We start from the raw sequence: 17,782 nt of genomic DNA, 5'->3' as shown, positions 1-17,782 counted from the left end.
AGTGTTGATATTTGCTGGTAGTAGTCCGTTGTGTAGGTATGAAGTCTTTGATTGCAGCTTGCAGCCAGTCGTACAGCAGGTCAAGAGCTGATTCGATGCCAGCTATTTTGAGAAGGCTCCAGAGAAAGCATTCCAGGGCATGACAAATTGCAGGCCAGTCGTCATGGCGCCAAATGTCCTGCTATGGGGCTTTGAGCAGGGGTAGGGTAGGAGGAATGTAGCATCAGGGGACTGGCGGTCGCAGAGGAAAAGGTTTCTGCCTGGAGTTATTGTTTTAAGTTCTAATGAGGAGAGCATGAGGTCCAGGATGTTGGGTCCACGGGTTGGGTACATATTATCTGTTTCAGTCCGAGGCCATTAATAAAACTGTCTATAAAGTAAGTATGTGTCACAGTTGTTAGCTGACAGTCCGGTAGGTGGAGAAGACCACTTTATAGACAAGTTAAAAGTTGCCCATTAAAATAATTTCACCATGAGGAAGAGCATTGTCTAAGTTCAGGCTCTGTTCAAGGTCACAGAATGGGCTGTTTGGTGGCCTGTAGTAACATCCCACAAGTACAGGGTGTTGAGGAAAGAGTAGCTCCACCCACACTAACTCACAGTTCCGTTTGAGATCTGTCCTTCGTTTACACAGTAACACACTGTTCACTGCTAGCATTACTCCACCACCCAGAGTAGTGCGTGCATTTGATTTAGATTTTAGTTGCACACAATGAAAACACAATCGTACAGTACCTCAGAGCAGATATTTGAAATGTCTTCCTCCAACTTGGTGGCAGTATTCACATCAACACACCAATGATTCACATATTTTTTGGATAATTCTCGGTACTTTTCAGACATGATCTGCAGGAGTAGTGATGGAATGACATGAGAAAGACAGAAGGAAGGTCATGCAGACAGCGCCTCAGTAAAAATCATGGCTTGTTAAATGCTTGAGTGTCTGTGAGGCTGTCAGCCAAAACTAGTCACCGCAGACCTAGGATTCCTATGTTCACAATACTTGTACGTATACCGGCTAACACTCCTTTAATTTACAAAACAAACTTTTTCTGCAGCCTGTATATTGCATGGACAAATGCACTGTACTGTGTATGTGATGACCAGTGTTGCTTGTGTAAATGTGTTTGTGGTATTGTGATGAAAATTGAAGTCTGGGCCTCAAAGCTGAATAGCTGACTGATGAAAATTGAAGTCTGGGCCTCAAAGCTGAATAGCTGACTGACACTTACTGTATCTTGTTTTGAGTTTACCTACATCACTAGTTTCAGACTAACTTCCTTTAGGATAAAACTTGCAGTGCACACATTTACATTCACTGCAGTGTCATCTTTGTTAAGAGACAAGAAAATACCACAGGTTTTCTGTTTCCCATTTTCACACCAGTCAAATGCTGGGGCTGCTCCTTAATTAAGGCCATGATCACTTCCTTCCCAATCCTAGCCCTTTTCTATCCCATCGTTGTCATAAGATCTATGTGTGTTGGTGCGACGTGAAGCAACTTGTACAGATTACAGTAATTCTGAAATGTTTTGAAGGTCAAATACATTTAAAACACTCTTTGTAGGCTACACCTACGTTCTTTATTAAAGTTAATATTACATTCTTAGGATTATAGTACATTGATTATATAATGAATTTAATTTGAATATAATTTGTCCACATGAATTACTCAGAATTTAAAAAAATCAGTGATTTTTTTGTTTGTTTATTTTCATTATGAGGATGTCAGCTGGCATTGACTCACCGCATTGGTCAACAAATCTTGGGCAACCTAAAATAAGACATATACATACCATAGTTTTTGCATTTCTTAAAAAAAAGAAAGGTATTAATGTACAGTATACAGTAGGCTACATGGTAGCAGGTACGGACCCTATTCGGAGACAGTCCTACCTGGGGAGTGGTGTCCTTGCCTATGTGAGTCGCAGAGCACACTGACCCAGTGTGTAGCATGTGGTAAGGGTCCCAGCTCAGGGTTATGAGTGAAAACCTCACCAACATCTACAGTGAAGAAGGTGCACTTCACTGCGGTGGAGATGGTGAAAAAGGTAGTCCTGTTTTCATGGATTAATTTGAGTCCAAGCTGATGCCTAGTAGGTTGAGGTGACTGGACATCAAAGGCTAAGGGAAAAAAACCTGAAAGAAAATCTCCCTGTGTGTTATGCTCAGCAGGTCAACATAGAGATTATTGAGGAAGTTGCTTTCAAGAATAATATGAGCCTCAGATGTAGAAATTCACTACAGCGACATCAGTTTGGTGCGAATGATGGCATACAGCCTGATGTTACACCAGTTAACCCAACCAAATGAAGACAAAATATCAGGGTGGGAACATTAAATATCCTGACGTTGACAAACAATACTGAAGAGCTGGTTGACCTCATGGAAAGGAGGAAACTTCTGATCATGGGGTTGAGTGAAACAAAGTAGAAGGAAACTGTGAAAATAAATATCAATTTGGACTATAGTTTCTGCCAGTCTGGAAATGAAGTAAAAGTCTAAGAACGGAGTGGGATTTTGAATACATAAAGACATAGATGCTTGTAGTCAAATCGAGTTTGTTAGTGGAAAGATAATTAAGTATTCTGTGAACTTAGGAGGGAAAAAATACAATATGATCCAAGTCATGGCCCACAGGTAGGATGCTCAAAAGAGGAAAAGGCTAACTTCCTCAATAACTTGGAAGAACATAAATTGGTTTAACATCACTGTATTAAAGTAGCATTAATTTATTTTTGTGTGGAGAATAATAGAGTATTTATATTAATTACTATAACTGTGTGACTTTATAAATGCTCCATAAGGCAGTGTCAGGTGTTTCAGTCTTGGTAGTTGAGCATAACTTAAAAATCATTCACAATAATGAATATCCCGCTACTGAATGGATGATGCCCTAGGTTTAAACATAGATTCAAATTCCTTGCCAAATTTCCAATCTCAAAGAGAGATGATGTATTGCAACGTCGGATCAAAAACCAGGTCTTAAACAAACTCGCAGTGAGCAGTGGGTTGGTAATAGAGTGCACCGTGGATCTACATAACTTGAAATACAATTCCTATCCTTGCCGCTAGATGGGGGCTTCATTCATTCCATTCCTAACCCGGTCGAATGACTAGAAACAAGTTGTTCATTTTCATTGCAAAATGGAAGGTGAGCATAAACATGAAGTAAGATATAGAAAGTAGGACTTCAAGATATATCATTTTAAATGTCATCATTCATTAAACATAATCATAATAACAGTTGGGTTTACAAACCATGATGCAAAATCAACAATTTGACCAAGTGGACTCGGTCCACAATTCATAAAATAGTAAAGATTTGAAATAGGTACAACATTCACCATAGTGAAATACCAAAGTAATTACATTTTCTCATGATTACGAGCCCTATGGGCAAGAAGAACAATTTCTGACTAAATCCCCCAAGGAGAATAAATGACGAGTGGAATCCTATAATATTGAACAAATAGAAACATAAAATTCAATGTTTCCCAAATCCTTTTTCCCTCCGACCAGTACAATAGTAATAAATATGTGTATTATGGGAAGACCAGGATAAGGCAACAGCACGCTCAAACATAAACTGGAAAGAAGGGGAGGAAATGAGGGGATAGTATCCTAGTAAAATGTATAGACTTCAAGTACATTATAGACAAAATTCAAAGGGAAGAAAGTTGTAGTTATTAGAATCAAAATATGAAGAAACTAACTCAAATATAGTCCACGAGAAGTTGAGGTACAAAAACTCTTTCAGGCAGAAAATGTACCAAGGGGTTTCCTGATCAAATAGTTCACCGATCATAATGGAACTAATATAGAACTTAGTGGGGACAAATTGCCAAGGCTATGTATTACTTGTTCCTTTCATGAAAGTGCTGTTTCAGTGAGAAAATTGGAGAGGAAAGACCTCCCAGAGTCTAGCAAAAGAGTCCCAAAAATAAAAACTTGGTGACTTACCGAGCCTAGTGTAAAGGAAGAATTCAGGGAAGGTGTCCGCAAATTGTTACCGAGAGAAGAACTGAAATGGGTAGGTGAAGATTGGGAGACACTAAAGAAAGTTGTGGTAGGTACAGCAGGAAAAATATGTGGTCGACAGAGCCAAGTACGAAAACCTAAAGAAACTGCCTGGTGGAATGATGATATGCCTGAGAAGTGATTCATGTACTGAGAATGAAAGTTCATTTCTTTCCTCTTACCTCATTATGGCAGCTGGTGAAACAATTTTTGAGTCCAGCTCCAAAATATATAACAGGGTGGCACCCCCTCAACCTCAGCACGCATGCGATTGGCAAACTCCCTAAATATGAGCATATTGCAAGCTTATAAGTAGTCAGAGGGCGGAGAAAGTAGGGAGATACACACGGCACATAGTTCTCGAAGGACGAGGGAAGTTCTGAGTGACATCATCAACGGCCAAGGTTGCTGACAAGGTTTGTGCTTGACAGTACACCTGTTCGGAGGTAAGATACAGGGGCTAGCAGATTAGATGCCACGGCAAACAACGAATGTAAGTAGACTAATACATTGTAATGGGTGATTTTAACTAACAAGTTGGCTCACAACGAACGGGATATGAATCCACACTGGGCCCTCATGGAATGGGAAATAGAAATGAAGAAGGAATATATGTGCTAGATCTATGCATGAGAAAAAACCTGATAGTAAAACTTGTTTCAAGAAAACGGACCCTCATAAAATCACACGATATATCTGGGATGATAAAATGATTACAGTAATAGATTATACTCTGATAGATAAAAATGTATAGAAGAACGTGAGTGATGTCAGTGTTATTACAGGTGAAGACCTTGGTGGAGACCATGGACTGCTGGTTGCACTTATTGCAGAGGATAGACCTCCCAGAGTCTGTAACAAAACAGTCCCAAAAATAAAAAATTGGCATCTTACCAAGCCTAGTGTAAAGGAAGAATTCGGGGAAGGTGTCCGCAAATTGTTGCCGAGAGAAGAACTGAAATTGGTAGATGAAGAATGGAAAACTCTAAAGAAGGTTGTGGTAGGTATAGTGGGAAAAATATGTGGACGACAGAGCCAAATACTAAAACCTAAATAAACTGCCTGGTGGAATTATGATATTAAAAGGGCAATCAATGACAGAAACTGTGCAAGAAGAGCCCCGTATCAAGCAAGAATATGGGGAGAACATACTGTAATAGAGGAGGAGCTAGCTGTCAGTTTACAGAGAGAAAAAAAGTTACTCGCAAACAGTTAGTTGTAGATGAAAAGCAGAAATGCAAGGAAAATCTGTAGATATGATAAGGGCTTTTGGGCTTATGCCTTGTCAAGGAAACAAGATGAAACTCTTTACGTTTCACAGAGAACTTTGCTCCGCGTCTTCAGAAGAAAATCTCGACTGTTCTCGAGGAAGTCTTCTACAATAATGATGGTTTGAATTTAAGAACATTTTACCATTGGAGAATTGTAGTGGTACGCTCGTTCGTCACCAGGTGGCTTGCTGTATGCTGGCACAGCGCTCCAAGCAGCAGCTGACGACAACATAAAGCTCCAGTATGACAACACATAACACACAGCTTGAAATGAACCAACTGGTGATGGTGAACATATGAATTTGGAAAAAACTAAATGAAATAACAATATAGAAAGACAGGGAAGAGAACTACTTACATAAATCCGTAATGGCTGGCAACCACGTATTACTTAATTTATAGCCAGTGTCCCTGTTGAAATTGTTAGGATTTTTATGTATATCCCGTATAATCCTAGACCTGTAGTGTTTAGTGTGGGTAAGAGCTCGAACATCTTGGAACACGACATTATGACCCAATGATAGGGCGTGCTCAGCCATTGCTGGCTCGACTGGCTGGTTGAGAAGGATATTCCTTTGGTGTTCCTTAATGCGAGTCTCAATGGACCGGCATGTTGGGCCAATGTATACTTTGCCACAAGTACAGGGATTTTGTACACCCCAGGGTGTAATAGTGAAGACAATTTGTCCTTGCTTTTACCTGAACTATGAGCAATTTTAGTGACGGTGCCAAACACGTTTTTTTGCAACGGTAAAATATTCCTAAATTCAAACCATCATTATAGTAGAAGACTTCGTCGGAAACAGTCAAGATTTTCTTCTGAAGATGCGGAGCAAAGTTCTGTGTGAAACGTAAAGAGTTTTGCCTTGTTTTCTCGATACTGCACAAGCCCAAAAGCCCATATCATGTCTACAAGTACAGGCCGTGAAAGTTTCAGTGTTAACAAGGATATCTGGTTACCAGAATAACACTGGATGGGAATAAGAAACTGGTACACAGAATCATGAAGAGTAGAAGAACTGGAACTGAATCTATTCAATCTTTAGAACTTCTTAATGGTGAGGTGACTAAAGATGACCAAAATATTACAAGAGTTCCAAAGGCACTTTGAAACTTTACTGAACTGTGATGGAAATGTCACTCCCTTAGATGGTGAACCTTTTGATTTTGGCAACACGATACTAACAGTTTGACATGGTTTGAAGTGGAAACAGCAGTATCTAAATTGAGAAATAAGAATCAACTGGAACAGATGAATTTACTGTTGAGATGATCTCGAAGAGGTTGGACAACGGTGGACAACTGAACAAAATTTGGGAAAGGGAATATAATACCCAATGACTGGAAGCAGGGAGTCATCATACCATTGTTGAAGAAAGGTGATAGGAAGAAATGTACCAACTACAGAGGTGTAACTCTACTGTCACATGGCCTCAAAATCTACGAATCCATCCTTGAGAGTGTAACGCTCTTTGTACTTGATAGTGTCTTTGCTTACTATCAACTTGCTAGAAATAGCGTTGTAAATTGAGATTTGTTTTTAGGAGAGTGCCCTTGATCGGGATACTAGACAACAAGATATCAAAGTACTCAGAACTGACTGTACACAAGCGCGCAGAGTGCCGAGAAGCGTGCAACATGAGAATATAACAGTTCAATACATCGTGTCAACATTACCGTAAACAGTGCAATTCAGAGCTCCATACATGTGCATAAAGAAGTTAAAGGGCCGCTACCCAAGAGAATTGCCGTGGTAGGTACACGTGAAAACAGAAGTAATAGGGGAAAGGAACTCGTGAAAGAGAATTTTGGAAAACAAGTTTGAAAATAACAAATATATTATACCAATCTCAAAGGGGTAACAGATTATTTTTACATCAGAACAAATAGTATGAACCAACATATGGCGTAATAAAAGCATTAAGTTTGATTTTAAAACACGTAGGTGATACAAAATTTGATTACATCGTCATAATCGAATTCCTAAGCACCAATCACTACAATCTTTGGACATATGTTCAGACACTTCAATTAGGGGAAAGAGAAAAGGGGGGGGGGGGGAGGGGGAACCCATAGATTCTGAAATCAGTTTCTTTGCATTATATTACACAATACGCTAGAAGGGAGGTACATCAAATAAAGTTTCAGGCTCGTGCCAGTAGAATACAAAGTTGGTAGTGTCATACACTTGCTAGATAAGCTCACAAATTGATACAATGTTTACAATAGGACATCAAAAAAATGTAACATCATGCCAAACAGTTCTAGAGATTCAGAATAGAAATAAACCAATCTCCAATCCAGGGAGTGATCCTTTTGGTAGAATAGAAAAAAAATAGGAATTCTAACAAGTGATCCCAGAAGGGATTAAAACACACATGCATGCGCAGAAGCGATAATAAAATTGAAGCTAACCGATGAACATACAAATTAAATTAGCAGACCACATCTTTTGAGCAAGCACCATTTTTACGCAAAGTTAACAGATAGATGGGATAAGAAAAGAAAAGAAGGAAATAAGAAACGGAGGAATGGGATAGGATAAGGATCAAGCCGCCAAGTCCCCAGCACTAACAGACGCGATGCAAATGTTCATCTCAGAAGGTAGGAATGTGTATGGACTAGAATTTTAGATCAGCTGTCCAGTACACCATTTACACCACATTTTAGGAATATAAATGTCCAAAAGGCAGAACATTCGCGCTGCACGAATACTCAGATGTGTCCTGAAGGGAGCAAAGTTCAATTTTCGTTACTACGGCAAAGCCCAAGTATAGCAAGGTAGGGCACGTTAAATGATAGAAAGAAACAGTGTCTGCTCACCCTTGACAGAAGTCCAGCACGAAGTTTACAAGTAAAATGGACACGGTCCAGCCGTGTACAGAGTTCCAGCTCCCACTGTCTTTAACAAGGTTATACCACAACTGACCTGCCGAATGAACGACAGAAGGCCATATATATATGCCAGCGGGGTAGATCGAGAACATACTATAGGCGTGACGTCAGAGTGGATGCGCCATGCAGGCGAGCAGTGACAGCAGTAGTACAAGCAGCCGGGAAGCCGACAGTTCGTAACAGCAGACGGAGAAAAGAGCACCAATTCGAAGGGGAAAATTTTATTACGTAAGGTAAGCACAAACAGCTCGCAACAAGAGCAGGATTTGAAAATATGTTGAACTTTCAGTTGAGGTGGAACAACATGGATTCAGACCTCATAGATTAACTATCAACCTCATTTTTGCCACCAGAATGCTCTATGAGGAGTATTGGGAGAAAGGTAAAACACTAATAACTGCTTTTCTGGACATCGAGAAAGCGTATGACTATGTACCATGCAGGCATATAAGGGAATGTTTGAGACATAAAGAAAGTGCCCAATGACATCATACCACGAGTGAAAGGATTATATGATGAAACAAAGAGTTGTGTCCAGTTCCAGGATGGAAGGTCGGGTTGGTTCGAAATGAAGAGTGGAGTACAGCAAGGAAGTTGTCTTTCACCACCACTCTTCATAATCATAATGGTTTAAGTTTTAAAAGCAGTTATTAAAAAAAGGATCCAAACAACTAATGCCTCGTTTTTGCTGATGTAATGGTATGGGGTGAGACGGAGTGGAAGTTCAAGCTACATAGATCTTTGGCATTAAGCTTTTAGAACCTTAGGTCATAAAATCAGCAAAACCAAAACATTTGGCTTGGTGATGAGTAGAAACTCTTCAACTGTTCATCTAAGAATTGGAGATGGGGAGATATTGTAGACAACTTCCAGTACTGCGGTAGTGTTCTGTCCTCAGCCATTACCATACATCAATAGATTAGAAACAGAATACGGAAAGCTTCCACATTCTATCACGCTGTATGTCAAATACTGTGGAATGAAACATTTCTGTTAATTTCCAAGATTAGCTCGTACAAAATTCATCTGGTACCTATATTGTACCAGGAACTGTTTTAGCTAGGTACATTATTCTAAAAGTTACTGGAATATTTGGAAGAGGACGGCAGTAATATGTGTTCATGTGCCCGCCATTGTACATGAGCTCAATACGAAGTTCCTCGTGGCAAGCAGGACGTGTCACGAGCGATGAACCTGCGGGTGACGTCAATGCCACATGTCGTGTGCCTTTCATTCGAATGTACGAGAACAAAAATTTACTAACTTTTTAACTGATGAAGATACAGAAATGTGACATACCTCATCGTGTAACTAGTGTTCTAAAGGCAAACATATGTCAATCTCAGCAAATTCCACCAAGGCATTCAAGAGATATCAAGCGAAAAAGAAACCACATTTTCTCGTGACATAGCGAGTAACCTTGGCCTTGCGGAATAAAAGCTGAGGCTCCGGCCAGAGCAAGGCAGTACCAATTCTTCGCTTACAGCTGGCTTGTCAGTCATGCTGCTCACGACAAGTGAAGTCCAACTTAGTGTTCATTCTACGGGAACGTCGTGATACTTGTATTATTTTCGACAGCAAGTTGACACTTAGTTTATTTGAACACCAATTAGTAACCTATGAATTTTCTTGAGAAATTGTTGGACTTACAATTTGAACTTTGGAAATTAATGCGTTTATAACATTGAAGTTATAGGACTTGTAATATTTCGCCAGTATTTGAACTTATAAAATATCTTGATTTCCGTGTGAATTACTTTAACAAACTTGAAGCTAGCATGACTACTTCAAATTTTAATGGCCATGAACTGTTTCAACTTTGGATTTCGTAAGTGTAGGTTTGCAACACGTTAAATGTTTTGAATATTATCAAAGTCTAAAACCACTTTAACTTGTGCATAAAGACTGTTTACTAATTTTCGTAACAGACTGTACCATTTGAAACCAATTCGTGTGAATAGACTGTCTAATGAACTGTAAATACGCTGTAATACATACGCATACTTCGTAATTCAGTGACATTGTGAATTATAGGATTCGTACATGAATATTTGAGGAACTGTGACAGTGAGAAGGAACATTACGCTATTTTACGAGAGAGAGCTATTTCTTTTACTGTGAAAATGACTCACGATAAACTGTGCTTCGAATGAGAGTCATTTCTAATAATACGAATGGTGTGCAGTGAGTGTAAAGATGAACTATGCATAGAAATGTGTTTTTCATTTTCCAATTATTTCATCTTACGTGCAAACTGGGACTGGTAAAAAAAAGAAAAGAAACAGTGCTTCGACAAATTTCTCATCTAGTGAATGGTGATTATTTCTGAAGCCGTTTTAATCGGTTCTAATACCGCAAATCAAATTGTGCTCGTTTCAACATAGGACACGCTAACAGTTGCCTAGTCAGATGGACTTTCTTGTGTGCAAGCCACTCTTTTATTAATATGAGAAATCCTGACTCAAGACGACGCAGATCAACGGAGAGCGGCTCAGATCGATGAAGGTGGCGTAGATTGATGCAAATCAACGCGGAACGTGGGCTTGGTACTACGAGGGGCGTTTCCTGGAACGCGGTACTATGGAACATCGCGGTGCTTGCTGTTAGCTGAGTTCCAGATTGTTGCTTACGGAGCAGTATTCAACAGTTCGAGCTCAACAAGAAAACATATTACAGGTGATGTGTCATTTCATTCAGAAACATAATTCTGACTCTCAATAGAACTCTTATAGACAGTGTCATTGCTGACAAAGAACATTAACTCATTTCTAAAGCTCACTAACATAATATTTTGATGAACAATTATTAGCAGATTATAAACTTTGAAAATTGACATTTTACAACTTAATGCAATAATTTACTTTCATAAAAAATGCAGACAGACTTTTGGAAGACAGTGTGTTATCTCGTTCGCTCTCGTAATATCGTATGCTCTCACTTGTTGGAACTTTAGAATTTCAGTTCAGTGTTTTATTTGTAGTGAAGGCATACAATAAACTCTTAATTCACAATATTCATGTAAAGTGTACAATAAGTTACGTAAAATAGGACAATACTTAAACTTTCTACCGGAAGATCGAATTTAATTTTAAGTGTTTTATATATATTTATGACTAAAAATATTTTTGAGAATTTCACAAAAAGATATTATAGAATTTACTCTGTTTAATTTATGTAGAAAACACTCTGAAATCACAAATGGTAGTAGAAAGGACTTGAGGATTTCGTTAAAGCGGAATATGAACTTGCTTTCAACATGCTTTATTGTTTTACATCAAGAAAATCATGATGGGTATAACTGGTTGAAAAAAAACATTACTCATTTGTATAGCAAATTTTTTTATATGATCAACACAATTTTTCGATATTTTGTTGTAGGAATTGGAACATATTTTCCAATAAATATCTTTGATCATATTTGTGGGTTACTGTAGTCACGTCCTAGTTCGTGAACCATGGGCAACGGCTGAGTGGCCTAGTAAGTGGTCCTGAGAGTCGGGATACCAGTTGCTATGGAATGGGAGTGGGCATCTCGGACATATTCTGAGTCGTGGCCCTCCTTGTGCTCAGGCGGCTAGGACTATAAAATTCACCGGTGGTCCATAACCCGTTAGAGGAGAGATCCTCGCTTGGACTATGTGCAAGTAGGGCAGCATCCTGCTTCATGAATTTACTGAGCTCAGAACACTTTAAGCAAGCCTCGGACCTATGGGAGTAATGGAGTCCCACTCCCATTTGACAGGCGAGGGACTCCTTGGAAACAACTTGGCGAACGAAATGGAATTCGATGGGGAGCTATCAATATTAATGGGGCTTATGGAAGAAAGAAGGTAGAACTGGCTGAGTCAGCAAAGAGGATGCTTCTGGATGTGCTAGGAGTAAGTGATATTCGGGTAAGGGGACATAATGAGGAAGAGGTGGGAGATTATAAAGTGTACTTGACGGGTGTTAGAAAGGGAAGGGCAGAGTCTGGGGTAGGGCTCTTTATCAGAAATACCATTGCACGCAACATAGTTTCTGTTAGGCACGTAAATGAGCGAATGATGTGGGTAGATTTGTCAGTGGGAGGAATTAGGACAAGAATTGTGTCCGTGTATTCACCATGCGAGGGTGCAGATGAGGATGAAGTTGACAAGTTTTATGATGCATTGAGTGACATCGTGGTCAGGGTAAACAGCAAGGATAGAATAGTGCTAATGGGCGATTTCAATGCGAGAGTTGGGAATAGAACTGAAGGATACGAAAGGGTGATTGGTAAATGTGGGGAAGATATGGAAGCTAATGGGAATGGGAAGCGTTTGCTGGAGTATGGGTTTAGCTGTTACGAATACATTCTTCAAGCATAAGGCTATTCACCGCTACACATGGGAGGCTAGGGGTACCAGATTCATAATAGACTATATCTTAACAGACTTTGAATTCAGGAAATCTGTTAGGAATGTACGAGTTTTTCGCGGATTTTTCAATGATACAGACCACTATCTGATCTGTAGTGAACTAAGTATCTCTAGGCCTAGGGTAGAGAAAGTGAAATCTGTCTGCAAACGAATGAGGGTAGAAAATCTCCAGGACGAGGAAATTAGACGGAAGTACATGGATATGATTAGTGAGAAGTTTCGAACAGTAGACAGTAAGCAGGTTCAGGATATAGAAAGTGAATGGGTGGCATACAGGGATGCTGTAGTAGAGACAGCAAGGAAATGCCTAGGAACAACTGTGTGTAAAGATGGGAAAAGGTGAACATCTTGGTGGAATGATGAAGCAAGAGCAGCCTGTAAACATAAAAAGAAGGCTTATCAGATATGGCTCCAAACAAGGGCCGAGGCAGACAGGGATTGGTACGTAGATGAAAGAAACAGAGCGAAACAAATAGTTGTTAAATCCAAAAAGAAGTCATGGGAAGATTGTGGTAATAACCTGGAAAGGCTAGGTCAAGCAGCAGGGAAACCTTTCTGGACAGTAATAAAGAATTTTAGGAAGGGAGGGAAAAAGGAAATGAACAGTGTTTTGAGTAATTCCGGTGAACTCATAATAGATCCCAGGGAATCGCTGGAGAGGTGGAGGGAATATTTTGAACATCTTCTCAATGTAAAAGGAAATCATCCTGGTGGTGTTGCAAACAGCCAAGCTCATGGGGAGGAAGAAAATGATGTTGGTGAAATTATGCTTGAGGAAGTGGAAAGGATAGTAAATAAACTCCATTGTCATAAGGCAGCAGGAATAGATGAAATTAGACCTGAAATGGTGAAGTATAGTGGGAAGGCAGGGATGAAATGGCTTCATAGAGTAATAAAATTAGCGTGGAGTGTTGGTAAGGTACCTTCAGATTGGACAAAAGCAGTAATTGCACCTATCTATAAGCAAGGGAACAGGAAGGATTGTAACAACTATCGAGGTATCTCATTGATTAGTATACCAGGCAAAGTATTCACTGGCATTTTGGAAGGGAGGGTGCGATCAGTCGTTGAGAGGAAGTTGGATGAAACCCAGTGTGGTTTCATCAGACCACAGAGAGGCTGTCAGGATCAGATTTTCAGTATGCGCCAGGTAATTGAAAAATGCTACGAGAGGAATAGGCAGTTGTGTTTGTTTCATAGATCTAGAGAAAGCATATGACAGGGTACCGAGGGAAAAGATGTTCGCCATACTGGGGGACTATGGAATTAAAGTTAGATTATTAAAATCAATCAAAGGCGTTTATGTTGACAATTGGGCTTCAGTGAGAATTGATGGTAGAATGAGTTCTTGGTTCAGGGTACTTCTTTGCTGTTCGTAGTTTACTTGGATCGTTTGCTGAAAGGTATAACAAGGCAGGGAGGGATTCAGTTAGGTGGAAATGTAGTAAGCAGTTTGGCCTATGCTGACGACTTGGTCTTAATGGCAGACTGTGCCGAAAGCCTGCAGTCTAATATCTTGGAACTTGAAAATAGGTGCAATGAGTATGGTATGAAAATTAGCCTCTCGAAGACTAAATTGATGTCAGTAGGTAAGAAATTCAACAGAATCGAATGTCAGATTGGTGATACAAAGCTAGAACAGGTCGATAATTTCAAGTATTTAGGTTGTGTGTTCTCCCAGGATGGTAATATAGTCAGTGAGATTGAATCAAGGTGTAATAAAGCTAATGCAGTGAGCTCGCAGTTGCGATCAGCAGTATTCTGGAAGAAAGAAGTCAGCTCCCAGACGAAACTATCTTTACATCGGTCTGTTTTCAGACCTACTTTGCTTTACGGGAGCGAAAGCTGGGTGGACTCAGGATATCTTATTCATAAGTTAGAAGTAACAGACATGAAAGTAGCAAGAATGATTGCTGGTACAAACAGGTGGGAACAATGGTAGGAGGGTACTCAGAATGAGGAGATAAAGGCTAATTTAGGAATGAACTTGATGGATGAAGCTGTACGCGTAAACCGGCTTCGGTGGTGGGGTCATGTGAGGCGAATGGAGGAGAATAGGTTACCTAGGAGAATAATGGACTCTTTTATGGAGGGTAAGTGAAGTAGAGGGAGACCAAGACGACGATGGTTAGACTCGGTTTCTAATGATTTAAAGATAAGAGGTATAGAACTAAATGAGGCCACAACACTAGTTGCAAATCGAGGATTGTGGTGACGTTTAGTAAATTCACAGAGGCTTGCAGACTGAACGCTGAAAGGCATAACAGTCTATAATGATAATGTATGTATATATAAATAAATTAATTAATTAATGTTGATTTGTAGCGATCAAGGAAGGGTGTGATTGCTATTGTAATCAGTACTCCCCACATTGACTTTGACTGGCAGTAGGCATGGAGTCCTTTTCCAACTCCTGTGTAAGTGGCATTAGTAACGAGGGCCCACCATTCTAAAGACGAATTCCCTTCTCGATTTCACTTGCAGAAGGACCAGGGAGCATGCAATTTTGTTCATATCTCCCCTACCCGATTGTGTTTGGCTGTGGGCAAGGATTATGAATAAATGCACCCTTCTAAAATGTGACTGGCATTAGGCATAGTGGCTTGCTGTTTTAATGGAAACTCATCGACTTGGTGTGACTGTCAGTAAGCTGGCTGGCATTAGGAAAAGGGGCCTGTCATTACAATAACAGCACAACTCAGTTTTGATTAGCAAGTAGGGAAGGTGCCTGTCATTATAATAAAAACTCCTCAACTGTAATCTGTCTGGAAGTAGGAAAGGGGGCCTGCGATTGTAACAAAAACTTTCCAAATCGATTATGACCCCGCATTAGGTAATGGGGCCTGACATTATAATGTAAATTTCCCAACTCCATTGTGAATGGCAGTAGGCAAGTGAGCCTCCGTTATCATGACAGCTCCGCAATTCACACTTAACATTGGAAACAACGAATGGGGACCTCATGCTGTTTCTCAGATAACTCTAAGAGACATGAAATTTAAAGAATCTTATTCAATTCATGTACAGTAATTTACTTCGATATCCATACACAATGTAGAATACCATAGCGAAGCATGGGTACATTTGCTAGTCTTCCTTAATTCTCCCTCCTATAGTTAAATTGTGCTGTGATTTTGAACGTTCTTTTTCCTCTTCTCTTATTATTTTACATTCGATGCCCTCCCTGTCAGCATTACCCCTTGTAGGTGGAGGATGCAGATAAAGAATACATCCAAAGTATCCCCTGCCTGTCGTAAGAGGCAACTAAAGGGGGTGACCAAGGGATGATGGATTTGGAACCATGAGATTACCTGTATTAGTACCATCATGCGAGAAACACCATGCGTTGATTTTACTTGCGTTCAGTACCGCTATGTGAGGAACACCATGGGTCTCTGATTGATTTCATGGGTGGATCACTATGAATTTACAGAACCAGTGATTAGTACCACTATATGCAGAACACCATGGTTGTACATTGCCTGTGATTAGTACGAGGCACACCATAGGTCTGGGCATTGTTTGTGGTTAGTACCGCTATGTGAGGAACACCATTGGTCTGCGTTACCTGTGTTTAGTACCATTATGTAACACCATGGGTCTGGGCATTGCCTGTGATTGGTACCACTATATGAACGACATCGTGGGCGTATGTTGCCTATGATTACTACCACTATGTGAGGAACATCATGGTTCTGGGCTGCTTCTGTGTTTAGTAATAATATCACTATGGGAGGAACACCATAGGTCTGTATTACCTGTGATTAATACCACTATGTGAGGAACACCATGAGAATTTTATTTACCTATCTCAATCACAAGCCATATTTTTGACCACGTGTCTAAGTTACTTGTGATACTGCTACATGAGGAACACCATGGTTCTACTTTAGTAGCGATAAGTACCATTATGAGGGGCCAGTGACCTGGATTTCAAACTCCTGTAGACAACAAGGATCTTCGATTTAGGATTTTGCTTTGGAAGCAATCCCTTGTTCACTTTATACCATTGCTTTAAGTTAATTTTTGGGAAGGGCATTGCAGGTCATAATCATTGTTAATCGCAGTTTAAAAAAAATTGTAGTCAGTTGATATATTTTGGAATTATTTTAACTTTCAGTATTGCAAGTTGGATCTGGTGATTGCTTTAAATTCATAGTAACTCATTTATTCATTCATCATCATCATGTTTTGAATTCTGATCAGTGGATGAATTTTGAAATTTTAATTGTCATTAAATTTCATCTCGTGTCGTACCATTAGGGGCCGATGACCTAGATGTGTTAGGCCCCTTTAAACAACAAGCATCATCACCACCACCTGCCAGCATTACAGATTTCCATTCTCATAGGACAATTTTTATTGCCAAAATCACTTGCTGAGTGCTTCCAGCTGACCTGATGATGAGTGAAGTGTGAATGAGCATAGTTTTGTAAAAATTAGATTTCTATTTGCTAGTTATAAGTTTATACTGCAATTTCTTCTCATTATTACTATTGTTATTTTTGTAATTCTTGTTATAATTTATATTATCTTCTTGTATTCTTTGAGTATAATTATTTCTAATATCATTGTCTCCATTTTTTGGTGTTAGTACTACCGGTACTATATTATATAATTTTCTCATGGTTTGTTGTCATTTTTATTATTATGAAATTGTATAATTTTAATGTTATGGTTAAGTGTACGAGAGGGCCTTGAGTCCTTACCTTGCTACTGCACCTGCTCAAGCCTGAGTCCCAACCAGCATTTAATCTCAGGGGTGGTACAGTTCGAAATATGGCGCAAACAAACATAAATACAGAGTTTCGGAATCTACAATAAAACTATTTGCGCAATGAAATCAGTACTACAGGGATGAACGGGGCTTGCAAATTATTAACATTAAGGCGCAATGATAAAAACAACATAAATAAACTAAAACAAATCAAAAGGGAGAACAGGAGCTTTGTCTGAGGAAAAGGGGGCAGATATATAATCGGTCACCAAGGGTTGACTAGGAAGTGTCTACAGAACAAGAACCTGGAACTGTTTCCTTTGCACGTGCTTGAGGAGCATTTTATTCAATATTACCTCTGGAAAAAAAAACCAAAAAAAAAAACAACATTGTTTACCTTCTTTGCCAATCAATTTGACAAAAAAAAAATTGAAAAATAAACACACACAGATTTTACAATTTGTTGACCACCCATCCACTTG

At 39.5% G+C, this 17,782-nt stretch overlaps 1 protein-coding gene across 1 annotated transcript in view; it reads left to right on the top strand.

The window, feature by feature from the left end:
* LOC136858612 (TP53-binding protein 1) overlaps nt 1-17,782 on the top strand; it is a 770,373-nt gene that overhangs the window by 63,468 nt on the left and 689,123 nt on the right. The window lies entirely within an intron of this gene.

This window comes from Anabrus simplex, chromosome 1 (genome assembly GCF_040414725.1).
Source record: "Anabrus simplex isolate iqAnaSimp1 chromosome 1, ASM4041472v1, whole genome shotgun sequence".
Classification (NCBI taxonomy): Eukaryota; Metazoa; Arthropoda; class Insecta; order Orthoptera; family Tettigoniidae; genus Anabrus; species Anabrus simplex.
Note: the sequence above shows the minus strand (reverse complement) of the source record. Positions and strands in the feature narration are given on the sequence as shown.